Source organism: Oncorhynchus clarkii, chromosome 32 (genome assembly GCF_045791955.1).
Source record: "Oncorhynchus clarkii lewisi isolate Uvic-CL-2024 chromosome 32, UVic_Ocla_1.0, whole genome shotgun sequence".
Classification (NCBI taxonomy): domain Eukaryota; kingdom Metazoa; phylum Chordata; class Actinopteri; order Salmoniformes; family Salmonidae; genus Oncorhynchus; species Oncorhynchus clarkii.
Genome location: NC_092178.1, coordinates 7,830,026 through 7,841,694, shown reverse-complemented (window position 1 = coordinate 7,841,694; position 11,669 = coordinate 7,830,026).

Here is an 11,669-nt window from a genome sequence, read left to right as displayed (position 1 = left end):
TTTTCCACCCCAGTCTCGTGTCTGGGTACGTTCACATCATCTGTCAAAGGCATCTAAGAAGTTCACTGCCAAGCTAGCTTCGAGATGGAAAGGTCCATACCGTGTAGTGCAGCAGTTGGGACCAGTGAACTACTTGGTCTGTTTGGAGGACACTGGGGAAGATGTCAGGACAGTGCATGTTGTTGACCTAAAGCCCTGCTACCCTACGGCAGAAGAGCTGGATCGCAGGCAAAAGCAACACCTGCAGGACCTCTTCGTGGAGGACTCTGATGAGGAGGACTTCCCTGGTTTTGTGTAGCAGGAACATGAACCTGTCAAAGCCTGCATCCTCTCTGTTTCTACAGGCATTGTTTTTTCATGGGGGGAGGAGTGTGGCGAAATCTGCACAGAGCCTTCACCGTGCACTGCCACTTTAAGAGCGCATGAGCAGTAAGGCTAAGAATATAAAGAGAGCTCGTTCAGCTCTTTGGGGAGGGGCTCTTTGGTGGCGCGACAGTTTGATTGTGTGTGCTGTGCTGCAGACGTTTTGTTTGTTTTCAGCGTGTGTAGTTTATAGAGTGTTTAACTCAATCATCGGTGTAATCGCTCTAGGTCGTGGTTGTTTTCGTTTGGGACCACGCCCGTTATGGATCGCATGGATTAGTAGCAACATTGTTGCGAAGCTTTAACATACAAACCATCGGACAGTCAGACAGTACACCTGCACGCCTGAAGACCACAGCTAAGATCTCTCTTGTTCTCTTTCTCTTGTTCTCTTCCCTCTATCGTTCCAGTGCTTTACCCTGAAACAGACTCTCTATTTTTCCAATGCACTTCCCATTGAAGTGCATTAGAGCTGGACTATTATTGCCCTGCCTGAAGTATTTGGACATTTTAGTTAAAAGGGAGGTTGCTTGCCAATTGTGTATTGTTATGTGAACTGTATTGAGATGTACTAATGACATGTGGCCGAGAAGACTGGACATTTTTAAGGCCTTTGTTGTGTCGATGAACACCCCCCACATTCATACCCTCTGCACTCATCTACTAGAAAATAATACAGATTATTGCAAATCCTATGTTGATGACTGGGTTCGTTCTTGTATGAAGTTGCTGTTGAATTGCTCTGCCATTATTAGTATTAGTATTATTGTATGAGGTATTCTTGTTTGGGTTACCCCTGTGCTGTGATGTGGGTTTTATATGGTGTGTATTCTCTTTTCTCTCCACTGGCTATCTGGTAAACAGGCTACACTCTAGGCAGTCTCTTCTGCTGATGTGTGTGGGTCTGGTAGTGGTTCTCTCTATTCTACTCTTTTCCTTTCGGCATGGTTAATACCTGCCTGGCGCCCGAACAAAAGCTTTCTTTACCCCTCTCTAATAAATACCGCTACAGAATTGGCACCCGAACAGGGACTTGAAGAGAAACACCCATGACACCATCCACACAAGGTTGAATCATGTCTTTTGTTGGAACCCCATACTGTGTCAATGTGGACACACCTGATGGTAATCATGTTCGGGATTCTTTCATTCAGGAAGGACTTAATGAACTAATGGAGTTGGATAGCACTGACCCTAATCCCCAGGTTTCTGGCTCACCTATAACATCTCCACCATTACCCTCTCAAACCCTTCCGGTTACCCTGTCCAGAGAGACTGGGAGAGGTGTCTCTGTGATCCCTGGACAACTGGAACATCAATGGACACACACCAATCATAGTTTGACAATGCATGAGAATGCCATTCGCAAACCCAGTGAATGTGTGGAGGCTCATCAGACAGATGTGCAGAGGAGGTTGGATTACCTTCCCTGTCAAATGGAGGAAAACCAACAACAAATTGTTCAGAGACAGAAATATTTACAAGATTCTCTGAAGCAGGATATTCAAGGAAAACTGCACCGGTTCAAAACACAAATGGAAACTAACCATCATCAAGTCATACTCTTTCTTGAGGACGAACAAAAACAGAGAGCAGAGGAGTCAGCCTCTGTTGTGAAGGGAGTGTGTTCTTATCTGAAGGAAGTTATGGAGGACATGAAGAACTCTCTCACAGGGGAACTACGATTTTTGATTGAACAGACTCAAAAGGACACCGTTAATGAGATGGAAAAAGCACAGAAGGCCACAGACCTTCAACTGGAAGGGCTGCACCAGGAGGTAATGCAGTGCTTTTCCCTTCTGGACAAATCTTCTGCACCGCCCTCAGGTTTTACCTCTGCCACTGGCTTGGCCAGTAAGGGAATAGGAACAGGTAGCACTACAAAAACCCCTCTGAAGATACTGTTAAACAGAACTCCCGCTGCCACTGTCATGCCTCCTCTAGAGAGCTCCCTCCCTATTAAACTACTTTTCCCCACTTTTGGCAGTCCAGAAGATGATGTTGATCCACTGTTTTTCTTATCTAAGTGTAATGATTTTCTTTCTATCCGGCCCCTTACTGACTTGGAGGTTCTTGCCACCCTCCGCAGTGTTCTCCATGGTACAGCAAGAGACTGGTGGGAGATAGCCCGTGAACATGTGTCAACCTGGGAGGAGTTTCAAAAAATATTCCTCTTAGCCTTCCTCTCAGAGGACTATGGGGATGAACTGGCGGAACGTGTTCGTAACAGAGTCCAGGGTGAAGCAGAGCCAATACGGGACTTTGCCTTCTCCTATCGAGTTCTATGTAGGAGATGGAAGGCTGACATTACTGAGCAGGAGATGGTCAAACTCCTTCTTAAGAACATGGTTCCCCGCCTTGCTAGTCAACTTCGAGAACGTGTGCAAAATGTGGATGATCTGGTTCGTCTTGGGACTCAGTTTGAGAAGGACTGGAAGCGCCACCTCCAAACTAAAAACCCGGTTCCCTCATCCCAGTATACCAATAACTCTCCTGGGGCTAAACCGTCTCAGATATTTGTACCCAAGATCCAGGACAAAAGTCCAGTTATGTGTTGGAGGTGTAAAGTTCAACATCCTCCAGATTCTTGCCCGCTCTATGTCCAGCGTCAGGATTCAGGAAAAGGTCAGAAAGGACCGAAGACTGAAAGTCTAGACAGGCGTGGTGGCTTGCATACAATTGGGTCAGCCTTAATGCCCACCATGAAGCCTTTAGACAGCACAGCTAGCGGTCTTATTCCTATTCCGCAACAACTATTGGTTCCTCTGACTGTTAGGAACTGGAGAGGGAAGGCCATAATCGACACAGGGGCATCTTACACCCTGATGCAAGAGGCCCTGTGGCAGAACATGGCATTACCTCATGAGGAGCTACAAACATGGGAGGAGGGACCATTGTACTTGGCCAATGGAGAACCTACCACTCCCTTGGGCTGGATTAGTATAATAATACAACTGCATGGTGAGACTATTAACCTTCCTGTGGCAATTCTTGCAGATTCAAGCCTTGCATTTGCTGTAGTCCTTGGCCTAGACTTCCTGTTCTTCAGTGGACTGACCATCTCGATGTCCGAACCCTCCTATCGGCTGCACTCTGACTATTCTCAGCCTCATCCATTTCAACCTGGTAATGCACTGATTTCAGGTTGGAGCCTGCTACATTATGCAGAGTCCGGACAAGGTCAAGTCAGAGACAGAGAAAATATAAAGAGACAAAGACAAAAACATGTTCCACCAGTGAAGTCTGAGAACCCAACTATCACCCTGATTACCGCCGTACCCCCCCTTCTATCCGAGAGCAAAAGCGAACCTGATGCTGATTTCTACATCAAACAAGCGGTGGAACAGGCATGTCTGTCGGATGATGAAAGGTGGCAGCTATCCCAGATGTTGGACGTGAACAGTGAGGTCTGTACTCTTACACTCGGCCGTACAACCGTCTTCAAACATAAAATCTATACCCGGCATGAGGTCCCCATTAAGCAGCGTCCCTACAGGCTGTCCCCCGCCAAACTGGCAATTCTCAATGAACAGCTCAAAAGCATGTTGGAGAATGGAATTGTGGAACCTTCTTTTTCCGGATGGGCTTCTCCGGTTGTCCTGATTCCTAAGAAAGATGGTGGATATCGATTCTGTGTGGACTACAGGAAGCCGAATGCCATAACAGAAAGTGATGCCTACCCTCTACCAAACATAAATGACATACTGGAATCTCTGGCAGGAGCATCCATCTTTAGTAATCTGGATCTGAACAGTGGCTATTGGCAGGTGTCAATGGATCCCGCTAGTCAGGACAAGACTGCCTTTGTCACCCCTGCTGGTTTGTACTCCTTCAAAGTCATGCCTTTTGGTTTGAAGAATGCTCCAGCAACCTTCCAAAGGTTGATGGAGACTGTCCTGGGAGATCTGAGGGGTAGAAATTGTCTTGTTTACCTGGATGACATCATAATCTACTCCTCCTCTGTTGCGGAACATCTGCAAGACATTCAGTCCGTCTTCGACAGACTAAAGGCTGCAGGTTTGACCTTGAACTTGAAGAAGTGTCGTTTCTGTCTGCCAGAACTCAAGTTCCTTGGTCATGTGGTTAATGCTGAAGGTATCCATGCAGATCCAGACAAAGTTGCAGCCGTGCAGGAATTCCCAATTCCCACATCCCTCAAGGCTGTTCAGCGGTTTCTGGGTATGGCTGGATGGTACCACAGGTTTGTGCCTGACTTTTCAAAGGTAGCCGAACCCCTCAATCACCTTAAGAAGAAAGGTGTGAAATTCCAATGGACCCCTGCATGCCAAGGTGCATTTGAAGCACTCAAAAACAGTCTAATTACTCCTCCAGTGCTTGGACATCCTAACCTGAATGCTCATTTCATTGTGTACACGGATGCAAGTCAAACAGGACTTGGAGCAGTCTTGGCTCAACAAACAGGACTTGGAACAGAAGAAGTTCTTGCCTATGCAAGTCGCACCCTTAATTCAGCCGAGAGGAATTATTCAACGACTGAAAGGGAATGCCTCGCTGTGGTCTGGGCTTTGGAGAAATGGAGCTACTACTTGGAGGCAAAGATCTTCACCGTTGTCACAGACCACGCTGCTCTGCAGTGGGTTCTGGCATCAGGCGAGACCAACAGCCGTCTTATTCGCTGGTCTATCAGACTGCAGAAGTTTGACTTCATCATTGAGTATCGCAAAGGAAAACTGAACGTTGTACCAGATGCCCTTTCTCGGATTACAGAGACTGCCAATGTTTGTCCTCCCTTGTGCAGTACCTATACTACCGCTAAATGTCTGGATGATTCCTTTCCTCTGGATGATGAGAGTGTATGGAGAGCACAGCAGAAGGATGCTGCCATCATGGCGATCCACAAGAGTCTGTCTGAAGAAGACTCCAAGAGTCGCTTCAATGATAAGTATAGCATAATTCAGGATAAAGTGTATCGAAAAACTCCAAGAGGGGATGGAATACACAGCACCCATTATCGCGTCTTCATTCCCTCTACATTGTGTGACCAGATAATCCAAGCTTATCATGCCAATCCCATGAGTGGCCATCTTGGAGTTTTTAAAACTTATCGAAGACTACAAGAGGTGGTTTACTGGCCAGGGTTGATACCCGGAAGTTTGTACAGCAGTGTGAAGTCTGCCAGAAATACAAACCAGACATTGGCAGACCTGCCGGGAAAATGCAGCAGACCGTGGTGAACCATCCAAATGAAATGTTGGGAATTGACCTCATGGGACCTTTTCCTCCCAGCCGGGGGACACGGAATGAATTTTTATTGGTGGTAGTGGACTACTACACACACTGGGTGGAGTTGTTTCCCCTCCGCAAAGCCACTGCATCAGCCATTGCTCTAATTCTGCGAAGGGAGGTTTTTACCAGATTCGGAATTCCGGACCAAATCCTCTCTGACCGAGGTCCGCAGTTCATATCAGGAATATACAAAGAGCTCTGTACCTACTGGGGTGTAATTGCCAAGTTGACCACAGCCTACCATCCTCAGACCAACCTGACCGAGAGGGTAAACCGAACCCTGAAGGGGATGATTGCTTCATTCGTGGGGGATCAGCACACAAGGTGGGATCAGCATCTTCCAGAATTTCGCTTTGCACTGAACTCTGCCGTGCAGGAGACTTCTGGGGTCACTCCCGCCGAACTCCACCTGGGAAGACCACTAAAAGGACCGATGGACAGGGTCTTGCAAAGTTCGAATGTTTCACCTGACTGCCCAGCGTTTGATGCCGTACAACACCACCACACCTTGCTAGCCAGAGTGGAGGCCAGCAAAACCAAAGCCAAACAACGACAGCTGAGAAACTATGACAAACATAGACGAGACGTGTGTTTTCCACCCCAGTCTCGTGTCTGGGTACGTTCACATCATCTGTCAAAGGCATCTAAGAAGTTCACTGCCAAGCTAGCTTCGAGATGGAAAGGTCCATACCGTGTAGTGCAGCAGTTGGGACCAGTGAACTACTTGGTCTGTTTGGAGGACACTGGGGAAGATGTCAGGACAGTGCATGTTGTTGACCTAAAGCCCTGCTACCCTACGGCAGAAGAGCTGGATCGCAGGCAAAAGCAACACCTGCAGGACCTCTTCGTGGAGGACTCTGATGAGGAGGACTTCCCTGGTTTTGTGTAGCAGGAACATGAACCTGTCAAAGCCTGCATCCTCTCTGTTTCTACAGGCATTGTTTTTTCATGGGGGGAGGAGTGTGGCGAAATCTGCACAGAGCCTTCACCGTGCACTGCCACTTTAAGAGCGCATGAGCAGTAAGGCTAAGAATATAAAGAGAGCTCGTTCAGCTCTTTGGGGAGGGGCTCTTTGGTGGCGCGACAGTTTGATTGTGTGTGCTGTGCTGCAGACGTTTTGTTTGTTTTCAGCGTGTGTAGTTTATAGAGTGTTTAACTCAATCATCGGTGTAATCGCTCTAGGTCGTGGTTGTTTTCGTTTGGGACCACGCCCGTTATGGATCGCATGGATTAGTAGCAACATTGTTGCGAAGCTTTAACATACAAACCATCGGACAGTCAGACAGTACACCTGCACGCCTGAAGACCACAGCTAAGATCTCTCTTGTTCTCTTTCTCTTGTTCTCTTCCCTCTATCGTTCCAGTGCTTTACCCTGAAACAGACTCTCTATTTGTCCAATGCACTTCCCATTGAAGTGCATTAGAGCTGGACTATTATTGCCCTGCCTGAAGTATTTGGACATTTTAGTTAAAAGGGAGGTTGCTTGCCAATTGTGTATTGTTATGTGAACTGTATTGAGATGTACTAATGACATGTGGCCGAGAAGACTGGACATTTTTAAGGCCTTTGTTGTGTCGATGAACACCCCCCACATTCATACCCTCTGCACTCATCTACTAGAAAATAATACAGATTATTGCAAATCCTATGTTGATGACTGGGTTCGTTCTTGTATGAAGTTGCTGTTGAATTGCTCTGCCATTATTAGTATTATTGTATGAGGTATTCTTGTTTGGGTTACCCCTGTGCTGTGATGTGGGTTTTATATGGTGTGTATTCTCTTTTCTCTCCACTGGCTATCTGGTAAACAGGCTACACTCTAGGCAGTCTCTTCTGCTGATGTGTGTGGGTCTGGTAGTGGTTCTCTCTATTCTACTCTTTTCCTTTCGGCATGGTTAATACCTGCCTGGCGCCCGAACAAAAGCTTTCTTTACCCCTCTCTAATAAATACCGCTACAATGTGGAGGCTATATACAGGGGGGTACCGGTACAGAGTCAATGTGGAGGCTATATACAGGGGGTACCAGTACAGAGTCAATGTGGAGGCTATATACAGGGGGTACCGGTACAGACTCAATGTGGAGCCTATATACAGGGGGTACCGGTACCGAGTCAATGTGGAGGCTATATACAGGGGGGTACCAGTACAGAGTCAATGTGGAGGCTATATACAGGGGGTACCGGTACAGACTCAATGTGGAGCCTATATACAGGGGGTACCGGTACAGAGTCAACGTGGAGGCTATATACAGGGGGTACCGGTACAGAGTCAATGTGGAGGCTATATACAGGGGGTACTGGTAGAGAGTCAATGTGGAGGCTATATACAGGGGGTACCGGTAGAGAGTCAATGTGGAGGCTATATACAGTGGGTACCGGTACCGAGTCTATGTGGAGGCTATATACAGGGAGTACCGGTACAGAGTCAATGTGGAGGCTATATACAGGGGGTACCGGTACAGAGTCAATGTGGAGGCTATATACAGGGGGTACCGGTACAGAGTCAATGTGGAGGCTATATACAGGGGGTACAGAGTCAATGTGGAGGCTATATACAGGGGGTACCGAGTCAATATGGAGGCTATATACAGGGGGTACCGAGTCAATGTGGAGGCTATATACAGGGGGTACCGGTACAGAGTCAATGTGGAGGCTATATACAGGGGGTACCGAGTCAATGTGGAGGCTATATACAGGGGGTACCGGTACAGAGTCAATGTGCAGGCTATATACAGGGGGTACCGGTACCGAGTCAGTGTGCTGGGTACAGGTTAATTGAGGTAATTTGTACATGTAGGTAGGGGTGAAGTGACTATGCATAGATAATAAACAGAGAGTAGCAGCAGTGTACAAAACAAATGGGGGGGGGGGGGTCAATTTAATAGTCTGGTGGCCATTTGATTAATTGTTCAGCAGTCTTATGTCTTGGGGGTAGAAGCTGTTAAGGAGCCCTTTGGTCCTAAAATAGGCATTCCGGTACAGCTTGCCGTGCGGTAGCAGAGAGAACAGTCTATGACTAGGGGTCAAACTTTTTGAGGATCTGAGGACCCATGACAAAATGTTTCAGTCTCCTGAGGTGGAAAAGGTGTTGTCGTGCCCTCTTCACGACTGTCTTGGTGTGTTTGGACCACGATAGTTCGTTGGTGATGTGGACACAAACAATGCGAAAAAGCTAACTAAATAGCACAGTTGGTTAGAAGCCCGTAAAATGGCAGCCACCCCCCTCCGCCTCCATTCCCAGATGCTATAACCTCAACATTGATAACAAAAAATAAAAATGACAACAACAAAAAATCCCATATCAAATGCAACAGTAGTCATATGATATTAAAAGGAGGTACTTCAACAGACTAAAGAAAGTTTTATTCAATGTGAAAGTCACGTTAGCTGGAAAAGCCCATGAAGGAGAGTTGACAGGGAAGTAAAACCTAAAACCGCATTAAACCAAAAGGGGAATTGAAAGATAGAAGGCCATTCTAGGCAGTAAGATACAACACTGTGAAATCACGGCAGGAAGGAACAGACATTATTGTGGAGTATTGGTGTTTCCTTTCTCCCCCCCCATTTCTATTTTTATTGTTCTTGGTGTTGGCCTGAAGGTGACACGGTAAGCCCTTCCTGTCTTAAAGCCCAGCGTTATGAGACTATTAACATGACTGTGTCTTGAGAAAAAGTAGAATTAATTTTACCTTTATTTAACTCGGCAAATCAGTTAAGAACAAATTCTTATTTACAATGACGGCCTAGACCGGCCAAGCCCAGACGACGCTGGAACAATTTTGCGTCGCCCTATGGGACTCCCAATCACAGCCGGTTGTGATACAGCCTGGAATCGAACCAGGATGTCTGTAGTGACGCACTGAATCTCAGCGCTTGTGGCCTTAGACCGCTGCGCCACTCGGGAGTGAGAGAATGGAAGGAGTGAGAGAGGATGGAAGGAGTGAGAGAATGGAAGGAGTGAGAGAGGATGGAAGGAGTGAGAGGAAGGTGATCACAGGTATAATGGTATGACAAGTGAAACTGACAGAGAGGAGGAGGATAAGAGGGGCATTCAGAACTCTGACTAAGTGAAACTCTGTGGCTTCCCTCCTTCCTCTCTTTAGTATCCGTTACGCTGCTGGTGGTGGTAGTGGAAGGTGTGAGTGGCAAATATTGGAAGGAGTGAGCTTAAGTTTGTGGAGACAATGCACAACACACTGGTTGTAAAGTGTTGTGGAGACACTGCACAACACACTGGTTGTAAAGTGTTGTGGAGACAATGCACAACACACTGGTTGTAAAGTGTTGTGGAGACAATGCACAACACACTGGTTGTAAAGTGTTGTGGAGACAATGCACAACACACTGGTTGTGGAAAACAATTTGTACAGACAAACTCCATTATTCCACAGAAATATTGGTGAAATATCACAACCATTGTGTCGTAGGCCTACATTAGTTGTAGTGCGGGATCAAATGAGAGTCCAGATGTAGTGCAGACGCACGGCGTCATTTCATTGCCAGTTCAGTGGAATGTAGTAATATATGATTCTAGGGTGTGGTTTTGCTCCAGACCGACCACATCAAGGCCACCACTGGGCTGGAACACGGCAGAGGTGATTACCCACTGAGGAGGTGGGCTTCACCAGAAAGGTGAAACGGGGATGAAGGTGGGGCATTTCTAGGTGACTAATCTGACAATATGAAATGACAAAGAGAGAGCTTCACATACAGTGCATTGGTAAAGTATGCAGACTCCTCGACTTTTTGTTACTTACAGCCTTATTTTAAAATGGATTTAAAAAAAAAAATGAAATCCTCTATTCTGCCCTGGAATGGCGTTCCCATGCAAAACTAGACAGATAGTTGTTATCTAAGTCTTCAATAAAACTCACAAAGGCATGACTTTTCTTGAATGAATATATTGAAAACGTTTGTTGTTTATTAACTGCAAAAATACAGAAAATAATATACTTTAGTATTCAGTTTACGTCGACATACTGTAGCTGTACATTATACATTTCAAATTGAAGTTGCATAAATACAAAGAACGTGCCAAGGTACCATGTATCGGGCACGATGCCAAACCATATAACTAATTGTGACTCATATGGTAATTGGCTAACTCATTTCATTACGCTAATAATGTGCAACCACCTCTGTACAATAACAAAGCATATTACACTCGAAGAGCAAAGTAATACAGCTAACGGCGTACATGAAAGGAAAGGCAATTTGTATGAGTACATGCAACCAACTAACATTGATAAGTAAGCAATTCTATCAATAACAAGATTATCATCGCTAGCAATATGCTTGAATCGAATTTACAAACAAATGTTTTCAGAGGTTGAATCGTGACATGTATCAACTGCACCGAAAGACCGGCACCTCAGTGTTGTTTTTAGCTGCTTCTCTGCGTGTCTCTTCCTGTTTCCTTACAGTCTTTCTAGGTACCAGAAAGATCCACTAGGGGGCGATAAATAACAATGGAACACAATGAAAATCCATTTTAACCACTGTAATAAAATAATCTGATACCTTCTAATAGGATGGCAGCACACTCCCCGCTTGGTATAATGAAATTGTGCCACTATGAAATAAAACATGTATCAAAGAAAACAAATAATGTCCTTTTTATTTATTTTTATATTTTGTCTCTAGGATGCTTCAGAAAGAACAACAACAATCTCTGAGATTGGTCTCAGAAACACCTTAGCAGCTCCTTGCTTGACCATTTTTAGTTCTACTTTCCTAACCTTTTTTATCAGTACTGGGAAAGGTTTTTACCACAAGCCCGACTGGCCAGTCATTTCTGTGTGCCTGACTGTCTTTCAATAAGACAACATCTCACACTTTTACATTTGGCTTTTCTGCTGTCCATTTTCTGCGTCTCTGCAGCGTTGTCAGGTACCCCTGTCTCCACCTTTACCAGAAGGTGTCCAATGTCTCGCTGACTTGATTCCACTGTTTTCCATGAAGGTCGTTCATGCTGAAGTATCCAGAAGGGGCAGAAGGTAGCGCTGGTCTTTTGTGTCAGTAACATGGATGAGGTGAGAATGGCAGGCATGTCAGGGTC